Genomic DNA, 6975 nt, shown 5'->3' on the forward strand with positions numbered 1-6975 from the left:
CGGGCCGTCGGCAGGTCAGAGTGCCCAGGACGGGCTCCATGGTCCCGGGCAGTCCTCCCCCCGGGCGTCCGGGGCTCCCTTCCCCGGGCCGACGGCAGGTCAGAGTGCCCAGGACGGGCTCCACGGGTCCCGGGCAGTCCTCTCCCGGGCGTACGTGGTTGTCCGACAGATTCGGGCAGATGTGCTCCACGGGTCCCGGGCAGTCCTTCCCCCGGGCGTCCGGCGCTCCCTTCTCCAGGCCGATGGCAGGTCAGAGTGACCAGGACGTGCTCCACGGGTCCCGGGCAGTCCTCTCCCGGGCGTACGTGGTTGTCCCTTCCCCGGGTCAGCGGCATGTCAGAGTGCCCAGGACGAGTTCCACGGGTCCCGGGCAGTCCTCCCCCGGGCGTCCGGGGCTCCCTTCCCCGGGCCGTCGGAAGGTCAGAGTGCCCAGGACGGGCTCCATGGGTCCCGGGCAGTCCTCCCCCCGGGCGTCCGGGGCTCCCTTCCCCGGGCCGACGGCAGGTCAGAGTGCCCAGGACGGGCTCCACGGGTCCCGGGCAGTCCTCCCCCCGGGCGTCCGGCGCTCCCTTCTCCAGGCCAATGGCAGGTCAGAGTGACCAGGACGTGCTCCACGGGTCCCGGGCAGTCCTCTCCCGGGCGTACATGGTTGTCCGACAGATTCGGGCAGATGTGCTTTTACGAACCGGATCGGAATCGGCCCAAATAATAATAATAATAATAATCCACATTTGTAAGGCGCACAATCACCCGTAAGGGTCTCTAGGCGCTAGGGGCCGTCGGGAAGATTAAGCAAGCTATTGCCCAGAGTCACATGGTGCTGGGCTAATCTGCCGCCGGTGCCGGGGATCGAACCGTGATCCCCATATTCCGTAGTCAGCCGCCCTAGCCGCGGCGCCAGCTATTTCCCAGAGTCACCTGGTGCTGGGCTAATCTGCCGCCGGTGCCGGGGATCGAACCGTGATCTCCAGATTCCGGAGTCAGCCTCCCTAGCCGCGGCGCCAGCTATTTCCCAGAGTCACGTGGTGCTGGGCTAATCTGCGGCCGGTGCCGGGGATCGAACCCTGATCTCTGGGATGCTCGAGGGTTACTACGCGCTCTACAAAAACCTTAAATAAAAAAATCTCCTGATTCCGGAGTCAGCCGCCCTAGCCGCGGCGCCAGCTATTTCCCAGAGTCACCTGGTGCTGGGCTAATCTGCCGCCGGTGCCGGGGATCGAACCGTGATCTCCAGATTCCGGAGTCAGCCTCCCTAGCCGCGGCGCCAGCTATTTCTCAGAGTCACGTGGTGCTGGGCTAATCTGCCGCCGGTGCCGGGGATCGAACCGTGATCCCCAGATGGGGATATCCCAAAAATCTGGCATGGATACGGCCCGCCAGGACAGGTTTGGGCACCCCTGATAGAATGAATGGTGTCTGCCCTTGCACTGAAACAAAAACAAACACTGCCATATATATAAGCCCAATATTTTTACTTCCCTGCCAGTGGCGCAGATGGGATGAGTGCAGCCGTGGCCCGTGCAGGTAAGAGCGGTGGGGTGGTGGGACCGGGTGGGGGGGGGGGTGGAATTTTGATGGGGTGGTGGGACCAGATAGGGGGGAAATTGCCGGACGATAACGAGGGAAAAATTAAATATTTATTTAATTTTCCCTCATCATCGTCCGTCGAAATCCCCCCCCCCCCCCCCCCCCCAGTCCCACCGCCCCACTGCTCTTACCTGCACGGGCAGCGGCTGGATCAGTGCATTCAGGAGGAATGTGTTGCTTTATTGCAGTTCCTTCCCTAGTGCCTAGCCTTTTCCCCTTCCAGTCCTCACTCCCCCCCAGAAAGGGGTTGAGAGGGAAAAAGAAAAGTGTATGTTCCTGGGTGCTTTCTCACCCTCTGTTCAACCTCAATGCATCAAACCTCAAAGAGGTGAGGGGATGGGGTGCTGCTAAAGCAGCACTAACAGGTGCCAACTCTCTGCCAAACTTATTTTAATTAACATGATTGTTATAAAGGTAGCCACGTCTCAAAATGAGTGATAAATATGGTGCATTTTCAAATGTCTAGTATTTGTCATCTCTTTAATAAAAAATATTACCATAAAAAGCTTTTGCATGTATGCTGTAAACGACGTACACAATGTACCATACAGACATGTCTGTCCAGCAGTGGCGGTTGGTGCCCCACAAAAATGGTGAGTCAACATCAATACAATCAAAACTATGACATAAATACAATAACAAAATATATAAATTAACATTTAAAATTGAAAAATAACCTTTCACCTACCTTAGCCTGCAGCACATCCTTGGTGTACTCCGGCCATGGCTCCAGACTCCTCCAGGTCCCCCAGCGCCTTATCCAATCCAGACACTACTCTCATGCTGCATGAGAGAAGTGTCTGGATTGGCTGGAGCAGGCTGCCTCAGCGATCCGAAGAGCACTGAAGGACTGTGCTTGCTCTCCAACCGGGCTGTCTACGACAGCCTGGTTGGAAAGGTTAAATTATGCACGTCTATTTGGCTGCAATAATGTAGCCAGCCAAACCGACAAGCGCAATTCATTCTAAAGGGGCCACTCGTCATTGCTGCCAATCAGCAGCAATGACACACTGGTCCCACACTTCCCTCTCAGTTCAGCAAAAAACTGCAAAAATAAAATGGTATAAACTCCTTTTATTGTCATTTTATTGTGGGGGGCAGATGCGCACCTCTGCTCCCATGAAGGAACCGCTGCTGCTGTATAGGCACTATATCAGCATTCATTTATCGTGCATCACTTGGTTTCGCACACATGCCATTTGGTGCTGTCAAAAATATTTACAACAAGGGGTGGTGAGGGACAGAGTCTCTGAATTAAGCAGAATACTCTCACCCAGTCAAGAGATCTGGGCTAGATCCAACACCGTTTTTTAGCTCATTGCACCATCCCAGTTTCAGAACCTGGCTGTATGCAAATTAGTCTGTCCCTGGCCCAGTGCATCATGGGAACAGGGCAGACCAGACTACAAAAGCCAATTCTTACACTGGGAAGGAAACAAGCTTCCGGGGACCGGTTTCTGGCATTACAGCCGTCTTCGGCCCGGCTTGCTTGAATCCTGATGGTGCAATGAGCAAGGGACTCATGTCTGAGTATACCCTTCCACGCTTAGGGTGGACAAAAATATTTACAACAAGGGGTGCTGTCAGGCATGGCTGTCTCATTAATATACCTATTAACATATTTCTTTTTTTGTGTGTGTGGCAGAAAGGTGAGTGCTGCCTTTCTACATCTGGCTTGGGAATGCACTAAGATCCAGACCTTTTGGAGGTTGGTGGCACCTAGGATTAAGGATGCCACCGGATTAGAGCTGCCCCTGACACAGATAGTATGGAAACAGGGAGGGAGCACACTCCTGACCCTGTTTCCTGTTTAGGGCTCCCATGAGCCTCCGTAGCTGACGAGCTGTAGGTGAAGCACCTCCGCGCCCGAGAGGCAACGAAGCCTGGATTGTTTGGCAGCCTCTTAACCACCCCAGATTGATCGCTACTGATGAAGGATACTATCCAGAAACACGAGCCATGTCTTGTGTCTAGAGACACCTTATACTAAGCACCTGCTGGCACCAACCTTGGTGTAATACCTACGAACTTTGTCCTGAATCTTATGAACTGCATTTACCAGAATGCGAAGGGGCGACCCGGCTGAGAGGTCAGGAGTGTGCTCCCTCCCTCTTTCCTTTTCACAGATAGTGTGTTTGTTAGGTGTTGTGGACAGACCAAGAGAACGTAAAATCCACAACAAACTTGTTCAGTTGGCTTTAGTGTGGCCATTCGGTTGCTAACACAACAAGATGATGGACGGAGTGCTGAAACCTTTCAAACACTCACACCCAGTTAAGCGATCTGGGTTAAATCTATTGTTCTTTTGCTCACCATGGCATCCTAGTTTGGACCCAGCCATATAGAAATCAGTCTTGACCCTGTTCCTCATGGGAACAGTTCAGCCCAAATTGCCAAGCCAGGTCCTCCCTGGACCGGAAACAAGCATCCTGGGACCAGTTTCGGGGTATCACCCCTCATCAGACAGGCTATCTTGACCTGGCCTGGCATTTTGTGCTGGACTGTTCCCATGGGGAGCGGGGTCATGACTGATTTGCTTATGGCTGGGTCTAAAATGGAATAGGGTGATGTGCTGAAAAATTGATGGATTTAACGCAGATCTGTGACTAGGGGTGAATGTTTGATTTGCCCAGCATTCCTCCCATCATTTGTTCTTTTTGCATTGGGTTGCTGGGCACCAGGGTGCCACTGATGGTCCTGTGGCTGAAAGACCTAATGGAGTGGGGGGTGGCGGAGGGGCACCACATGCGCTTGTCTGACGCACTGATGAAGGGGCAGTGGAGGAAATAATTCTTTAGGCCCAACTGCTTGAGATATTCATTGAGGAGGGAGACTCAAGTGCCGACGATAACTCTGGGGAGGTGGAGTACATTTCCCTGGTTGGAATCTGCACTGTTATGTATAAAGTAACCAAGTGAGTTTGCATTCTGGTCTTTTATTGATGTCTGGGTTGTCGTCTTGGTTCATTTAATAAGATGAACTCACCAGTGTACAAACCTTTTTGTTCTGAGTTGTGACCCATCTCTGCAAACGCCAGCACCTCATGATACCTTGGATACTTATGTGAAACGAAGACACTCTCACTTTTGTTCTCTGCCCTTTTATGAAACTAAAAATACAGATTAAAAAAACATATTTCCTTTATATTGTTTACTCTATGTTGGCGCGCTTCTCAGCCGCCCACGTCTCTAACACTACAACAAGTTTGAGATTTAGCTTTGCATAAAGATACTTTTTTGCCTAAAGATCACCTCTGCTCTGTGTGCTGGTTGAGGTGGGTTTACACAAGGCTCATGTTTTGCAGGATAGCAAAATGAACGTGCACACAAGTGGCCGAGATGACAGTTTGCGGTTACATAGATCACAAATAGTGGGCCCTTTAGCTCAGACGTTGGTGTTCCCACTTGACCAGACTGTGATCTTGTCCAAACCAGTATCTCATTCTGCCTTACCCCCCTTGCCTGCAGAATCTGGAGAGTTTAGGGCCATATGTATCATGCCCAAATGCGTCGCAAACACCAAAATTCGCAGAATTTCGGCGTTTGCGAACGCATTTTCGCAAAATGGTATGTATCACACAAATCTGCATGCAAAATAAGGAATCGCAAATATTGCGATTCCTTATTTTGCAATTGCATTTAAGGAATCGCAAATTTTGCGATTCCTTAAATGCAATGTATGAAGGTAAAAAAAATGCTAATTGTCCCTAAGGAATCGCAAATTACCACCAACTTCAAGTTGGTGGTAATTTGCGAATTTCTTGAAAAATGCCAATTTTTGCATTTTTCAAAGTGCCATGTGACGCACATACATGCCCTTAGGGCATGTATGTGCACCACATGTGCACCCATGCTTATTTCAGAGGTGCAACAGGGTGTCCTTTGGACACCCCTGCACCCTTGAAATTATTCTCAATTTGCAATTAGCAAATTGCGAATCGCAAATTGAGAATAAATTCCCATTCCTTCCTATGGGCCCCCCGGCCCATAGAAATGAATGGGAAAGTATTCCTTAATTGCGAATTTGCAATGTGCGAATTTGCAATTAAGGAATATCAAGAAATCGCTAAAAAATTGCAATTTTCTTGATACATACCAATTAGCGATTCTGAAATAGCGATTTCTTAAAAATCGCTATTACAGAATCGCTAATTGGTACCTTGATACATATGTCTCTAGCTATTTCAGCACTGGTCAATAGTAATTAGTATTGTTCATTTAGTGGTCGTAACTTGGAAGCAAGGTCAATATTCAATATTATTTTCCAGGCGGAAAACCAACCATCAACAATTGAAGGATGAAAGGCTGACTCTGAGTTTAGGTTGGGTTTGGGGCCTAAGGCAATTTCCCATTTTGCCCATGCCTTAAAACGCCTCTGGTTGAACCTTCAGGTACACACGTTTCTGGAAGTGCACAGCCTGCTGAGCAACCTTGGGGTCAGCTCCCTCCTTTGCCCCGCTCCCTCAGTTTCTCCCACCCCCACCTTCCCACACTGCAGTGGTCTGTGCTGTCACGTGCTGCAAGAAACAGCAGCTGCTGTCAACCTAGACTGGAATTTATAGGACACCGTGACTGAAAAAAACGACACTATCGAGAATACCATCGGTGTTTTTAAGTAGGAGCAACAATGACCATACAGGCCTATACTGAGCACATAATAGAAGGATTTTTTCTGCAGGGTCTATTTTTGTGCGTATATTGGCTTTTTTTCTGGAGGAAACAATCACGACTGGAGAAACCGAGCGTAAACTAAACATGGGCGCAAATCTCTCTTATCGTTTTTGTTATGTAAAACATCCTAAAATAAATAATTCTGTATAAAACAATATACTTGCTTATGCCTTGGAAAGGGTGCGGGGCGAGCGACGCGTAATTGCAGCTTGACTCGTGTATGATGGGACGGTGCGCAGCTTTTGAGTGCGGGGTAAGAGGCGAGTGAGTGAGTGGTGTGCCTGGGTGAGACTTAGAGGCAAGTCTCTCCGAGCGCATAGGAGACGTTCTGCCCATGTGAATGTAGTGAGTGAGTGAGGGGCGCACTGTATGAGTGCAGTGTGCAGCACGTTAAAGCCAGACCTATTGGCATTGCTAATGCTTGTTTGTGGCACTACATGTTGTTTTTGTTCAGCGATAATATGACTAGGTGGATGCCTCACAGCGCTACATGCACAACCAGCGAAGAGGCGAAAGGAAAGATGTCAATGCTGTTGTAAGCGCCTTGCACCTGTCCAGTTGACCCTGCCCTACTGGGCTCGGAGACACGCTGGTCACCTTGCGAGGAAAGGCTCAGTGTGCCCAGGCCCTGGCATGCATTTGTGTGTGCGCCAGGCAGTGTGCGTTCCAGCCAGTCCGCCTCCCCACCCCCTCCAGCGCTATCAGCCGGCGGCGTCCT

The sequence above is a fragment of the Lissotriton helveticus genome, chromosome 3_1, assembly GCF_964261635.1.
Source record: "Lissotriton helveticus chromosome 3_1, aLisHel1.1, whole genome shotgun sequence".
Taxonomy (NCBI): Eukaryota; Metazoa; Chordata; class Amphibia; order Caudata; family Salamandridae; genus Lissotriton; species Lissotriton helveticus.